The sequence below is a fragment of the Myripristis murdjan genome, chromosome 7, assembly GCF_902150065.1.
Source record: "Myripristis murdjan chromosome 7, fMyrMur1.1, whole genome shotgun sequence".
NCBI classification, from domain to species: domain Eukaryota; kingdom Metazoa; phylum Chordata; class Actinopteri; order Holocentriformes; family Holocentridae; genus Myripristis; species Myripristis murdjan.
The window spans coordinates 20,235,540-20,242,632 of NC_043986.1; positions in this window are offsets into that span (position 1 = coordinate 20,235,540).

Sequence of the window (7,093 nt, forward strand, 5' to 3'; positions counted from 1 at the left end):
ATTAGACCTTGTATAGATTCTACAGTATTAAAATCTCATGAAATACGTAGGCAAAGCAGTAGGTACTAGTTTGTTTGACCTTCTCTGATAACACCGAAAAGCTCTGACTGACACAGAGCAAGAGCAGAAGTTATATTAGGCCTAGCTAAGAGCTGTGAATATGCTGCCTTTGCAAATATTACTCTGTGTTGCCTACAGTTTTGCGAGTCCATTTTCAGATTGCTTTTCTAGTATGACAGCACTTTGTAGTCCTTGTTGATGGGATCAGCTCGGCGAGGTTATGCACAGTAGCACAGACAACATAGCTCGAGGTTTATGTGTGTGAGACAGGAGCATCCTGAGGGATTGTGTACTCTGTAATCAGCTGTGTACTATAAGTCGGTCTGTTATATTGTCAGCATACCTGTGCTTTCATCATAACATCTTTGCCAGATCTGCTGTCTGCCTCAATAGCGTTTAGATAGCACTTGACACTGCCTGCGCACAGTAATTAAATCACAATCGTGTGTCAGACCGACCCCTCCAACCTCTGTCACCTCATTATAGTATAAGTTTTGACAAATGTGTGTATCTGTAACTTCAGTTTCTTTGACAAAGAGTTTGAATGATGCTGCAGAGTAGAGAATTGTTGAATTATATGGATTACTATAACATCATGCTTACCAGTCAAACAGGATGCCTGCAGGCTGTGCAGGAGGGAGGCTGCAGCCCAAATTGTGTCATTTTTCAATAAAAACAAAACAAAACAAAAAGCAAAAATAATAAAAAGGAAAACTCTCACACATTCCATATGGTTTCACATTTGTCTCCCCCTAACATCCCAGCTCCCCGGCATTATACTTAAATCACAATGTAAAATACATATGCCATGCACCCTAAATAGCAATTGGAGAGGCAAGTATCCACATGTTAGTGGTGGCAAGTATCCAAGAGGTAGTAGTGGCAAGGCAGTCTGGTGGTTAGAGGCCAGACAATGTGGGTTCAAGGCTCCATGTTGCAAGAATATGCTCTGTTTAAGTGTCCTTGGACAGTTCACTGGATCCCTACCAGCTCAGTGGCAATGACCTGTCACTGACCATGCCACAGAAAACCGCCCTCCATACATTATTATAATTATATCTAGTTTAATGAATGGTATGAATCATACAACTCAAATACAAGTCCTCCTTGGTTTTAAAACACTTTACATTAGATGGTTGTTTGATGAGTCACCCACTTACAAACTTCATCATAAAACCACTGAGACCTACATTACAGTGCAAACAATATCCTGAAACCATAGAGACATAACAGTGTCTCTACATCTGCATGCAGCTGGCTTATTTCCATAATTTATATGCCTTTATTTTTCTCAAGCCTCACAAATAGAACAAATTAAAGGCAATCCAACTTTTAGCAATGTAAATGGCTTAATGGAGCTATCCCCTGTAATTGCTCCACTCAGTCAAGCATTCATTAACTGTGCGGATAGTTGGCTACTCTCGCTCTCTCGTTTTAACAAATAACTGCAACAGCTTCTCTCCCTAACAACTTTCAGTTGAAATTGTTAGTGTTTCGTTTATGATGCTTTCTGTAAGCAACACAAATAAAAGGGTAAAAAAAAAAAAAAGAAAGAAAGTTTGACAGAGGACCTGGAGCTCATTTTCACTGTCACTCTCTCTATTTTATCTTTGCCTGGGTTTGCAGCAGAGCTCAGACAGTGCATAGTAGATATTTATGCTTTCATTGACCCTGGGTTGAATTGCAATCATAGAACAAACCAAATAGGGTTCAGATCAGTGGATGCAATGCAATATATCTCACCGTTCCCGAAGAGAGGAAAATGAAGAGCAAGCTGACGGTCAAAATAACCTCAACTCCTTTGGTGTGTGTGGTGAAGCATTTCATCGGTTCTAAAAGCGCAAGCAATCAAACCTATTTCAGCTCCTCTTCAGATACCTGACTACAATACAAATGGCAGAATAAGCCATTGTGGACTGTTTCAATTGGAATCACAAGCTCTTTTGCTGATGAGGCTGTTGTTTACTTTCCAATACACTTGCTGGTTTATCAGATGAGATGATGAAAACTTTGATAAAAGTCTTTATTCCCCATTCCACAATGACTGGGCTATTAGTTGATATTGTATCCCTCATATCTGCCCTGTTATCATTGCATATCACACTCCATGTCCCCCCATTTACCTGCCCACACAAAAGAGCAGTAGTTGGCCATAAGCCTGGATGGTCCCCATAGTTTCATGTTGTTCACCATCTGTGCTCAAAGCAAAACCTCACTAGGACCATTACAGTCAGGGTCCAATGAAAGAGACGAGGCTGGGAGGTGACTGGGAGGTTAATGCCAATTGAGGGAGTAAAAAAAAAGGGAGAGGGAGAGAGTGAGAGTGAGAGAGAGAGAGAAAGAGAGAGAGAGAGAGAGAGAGAGAGAGAGAGAGAGACTGGAGATATGTGCATTAATAAAACAGATAAAATAGGAAGAAGTGGAAGAATGGGAAACACAGGGTGGAGAGACAAACCTGTAATAGGAAAACTGGCACAATATTAAGGACTACAAGTAGAGGGCAAGCACTAGTATTAAGCAAGAGAGTAAAGAGAAACAGGTGAGTGATGAGAGTAGACTTAGCTGAGAGGGATGGCCTGAGGATGAAGAACAAACTAAAAAAAAAAATCCCAAGCTAACATTACTTGCAGAGGCGCTCCCTTTGCTTTTTGTCATAAAAACACAAAGCTTAATCCATGTGAGCCTGAGACCTGCAGCTTCTTGATCACCAATGAGTCTGTACCCTTTATTTTGGCAGGATTGATTACCCACACTCTCAGCAAAGCGACATCATAGCATAATGATCATGGCATGCTCTCAGCAAGGGGAAGTGCACCATCACCATCTATAGGCCACAGAGGCAACAACATCCTGCAGCGCCGTAACAACAGCTGCCTTTTTTACAGTGCCTGCTCAGCCAGCAGACACACATTGTGCCCACAAACACTGCTTTCAGAATCAATTACTCACACACCACAGGTCACAGAGCAGTTCATTATTGTTCAATTACCAGTGAATGTTCAATAGCAAGCCCATTGCAGTGGAAAAGTTTCAACCTCACTCCCAAGAAAACATGAGAGTGAGTATAACATTTTAGTGATACCATTAAAATGTGCAAGAGTACAAACAAATACACTGACGCAGATTAAAAAGAGCAACAAAGCTGACTTCTAATTGTATCAGCCAAGTGTTGGCCACCTCATTACCCTGACTCACCATTTATCTCACATCTATAGTGGCATTATGATTACATGTCAATGCCTTTCTCCAGTATATTGTGTAGCTAAAAAAAAAAAAAAAACAGTTTAAATGGAGAAGCTGCAATGTTCCCACTGACTCATACAGGTAGTTTAGCCACGCATTACCTTGGCTTTACACATTATTAGGTCACACTTTTTCACTTCCTCCCTGACAATTATTTCAGCAGAAACTGCTGGTAAATAGAAAGTTTACTCCTCTATTTCTACCTAATTTGGATATAATGTATATTTTTTTCTCTCTCCAGTTGTGGTAACTTTCTTTCATCATCCTTCCAATTCCCAAGATTCCCCAGATTCTCTGCCTCTCAGTGTCCAACTACAGCACTTGCTCCAGGTTTCGTCAGATGAAATTTGACTAGGTAGCTAGGACATAAAAGAGAAGATTGAAATCACAAAAAACAGCTCCAAACACTGAAAATGCCTTCATGGCTGATTTCTAGACCACCCAGGCGGTCACTCTGCAAGTGAAGTGTTGAACATTTTGACCTCTTGCAGAATTTGTACAGACACTTTAGCAGCCTATCATGGATTCAACTCATTTGTCATTAACATTTATAGATGCATGAGTATTTGTGTGAGTTGCACATCAAATATAAGGTATATGGTAGAAGCCTTTGAACATAAATGTGCCAGGTGACTTGACATTTTATCCTGTTGTGCCAAGCAGATGTATACACATAAAATATTATCTCTGGGTGGCCCTGAATATACATTTCTGAATGATAATCCTTATCATGCAATCCATTAGTTTCCAAAGGAAGCAGCATAATTCAAGAGGATTATGCTATATAAACAAGCCCCAGTGTTAGGGAAAGCATCATGGTTTGAGAGGAGAACATGGAATCTGGCTATGAACGGATACAGAGCCAAGTGTGTATTCAGACCACCGCAAGTGTCAAAAACAGCTAAAATATGCATGACGTGGACATCTAAACATGCATGCAGTGGCAATATGGAGAGATGAATTTCCATTTGTCCTTGAGAAAACCACACATTTAGTGTGTGACTGAGATGCAGTGACAGGCATGGCATCACAAAACACCTCCAAGGAATACCGTGAACTTTTAATAGACATCACATTTCAAAATTTCCAGTTCAGCCGTCTGGAGGTCTGGGAAAACCATGACACATCATCTGGCGAAGACTGGTATCATGGTTTCTGTCTTGGGGATGGAGACATTGAAGGCATTGCTTTCTACAGAAATGAATCCGTAATGATCACCAAAAACTTTGAATGTCAGTAACATTCAATACTCAGCTATCCTAAATGTCTGATGCTGCACAGCCATATTCAAAAGAACAGAGTCAACCTCCCAGTCAGACAGACATATACCGGAAAACATTAATCTTGCTTGCCTAGACTTCCATATTGTGTTTAAGCTTTGCTCCACAGCCCTCATGACTAGGCTAGGCACAAACACACACACACACACACACACAAACACACATGAACACACACAAAGTCAGATGGTCAGAGAGACTGATCAGAATGTCAGCCAGATAGTCTCACATAAGTTATGCATTATTGGCTCATATGTTTTAAATATGCAGTCTGGAGTTAATTGGACTAAATCAATCAAAATTTGTGGTGCAGTATATTCGCATATGCTCCTGGATGGTTTGACTTGTAGATGGAAAATAACTTAATTGGACATTTCTTAACTCATCCCAAGAATCATTTAACATAACTTCAATTAATGTAGTTTTACTCTAGTTGAACTCTACAAGCATTGCAAACCTAAGCCTTAAAATGTGTAAAATGTGTAAAATTACATGGTATATTCTTGATATATATTGTCCTTCTTTGTGCCAGAAGTGCAGACAATAAATTTAAGAGTCATATAAATGTTATTAATCCCCCCAAACCACTATGTAAACAAAGCCAGTAATTGGGTGACAGGAACCCACCAATAGCTAAGTTTTGCATAATGTAAGGTCATGTTTATTTCACACACCTAATCTAGGCACAATCTTTTAGCCTGCAATTTCTTGCACTTTGGAAAACAAGAAATGCTTGTGACAATCAGGCAAACCAAAGGTGTCGTATTAGTTTACTGAGAACATTGAGAAACATGGAAACCAAGGAAAATGCACTTAATAATTACAGAGGGGCAATAACAGGGCTTGTTTTGAATGATGACAATAACAATTTGTCACTGCTTTGCATTTGGTGTCAAAACAAAGATACAAAACATAAAATTACGAAAAGGAATCATAGCCGAATCACCATAATTGGGAACATTTTTCTGCTCTGTCTTTTATCTTAGTTGTTATGCAATATTCAGCATGCATTTAATGATCAGGGCGCGTTGTGAAAAAGCTAAGTTTTGATTGAGCTGCAGTGTGACTTCAACATTAGTGCGAACACTGTGCTCTTTTGAGGGCTGCTATTAGCTGCTATTGTTGCAGTGAAAAGAAGAGTGGCAGATCAACCTGATGTTAAAGCTCTTATCAGAACTGTTAATGCAGTCATTATGTGAAAATGATAATGGCTTATTTATCATACCATACATAATTCAAAAGTGTTTATTTATTAGCTTACTTTTTAAAATCTTCTGCATCAAACAGCCAAATGATGTTCTGTATATAAAACAGTCATAGTTTAATAAGGTGACATGAATATATTATAATGTGAAAGCCATAAATCAAGCGGCACACAACAATGGTGTCAAAATGTTGAATTATTTCTGAGAACACTGTATGTTGGATCACGCCTTTGTATCATCCATAAAATAATATTTCCTTCTTCAAATGCTCCCCGTAGACAGTGGCCTCAGAGAGGAAAATAAGAGAGAAAGAGCGACAAGAGAAAGTTGGCTGGCAAGCGCTTGCTCCCCTAGCGTCTTTTCCACCACACAGCCAAGATGGCCATATTGTGTCTCTAAACAAATCGAATGGTTGGCACTGTGACAAGCCAGCCTCTGTGGTGTACAGAGGCACCGAGTCAGCACGACTGTGCTCCTTCATTCCCAGGTCACCACATGCAGCAGCCAGCAGGGAGCCTCAGTCATGTTTACTCTACTGCTGGATGGCAACTGTGTCATTAGTCTTTTGGCTGAGGCAGAAAAATATAGCAGGGGGAAAAAATCAGCACATATGTTGAGCATTGACTGTTTTGAGCTTTTAAACTTTTTCAACTAATTGCAGTTGATCTTCTTTCATCTCCAATTTGATTCATACTTGTGCCCAAGAGTTTTTACTATTTATTTATTTGTTTAGTTTTACTGTCCCGTTTATGTGATGTGTTGTTTAGGCCTACAAGATGGATAACAAAATCCATAAACAAAGGTTTTGGATTGCCACATAGAAGAGCCATTTGTCTAGGCCTGGGTATGTGCTGGGTATGTACACACACACACACACACACACACACACACACACACACACACACACACACACACACACACACACACACACACACACACACACACACAGTGTTGAGGAATAAGTAGTTGCATGTAACTTGTTACATGTAATTAAATTACAGTTACTAATTAAAATGTTGGTGATTACAAAGGAGTTAAATATAAAAAAATATATATATATATTTTTTTTTTACTTTTTTACAGGGTAACTAGTAATCTGTAAGTTAATCTGTAAATCCCCCCTTCCAACTCACACATCTACATGAAAACAAAGCTGCTGCATTGTGTGCTCTGCTGTCAGACCAACAGAAGGGTCCAGAAACCTTTTTGCCGTGGGAACAGACATGGCTCCTCTCTCCGGGGTGATGAATGTCCTGTGTCTTTACAACAGCGCTGTAAAAGAAGAGCCACTCTGACAGAAAGCCACCC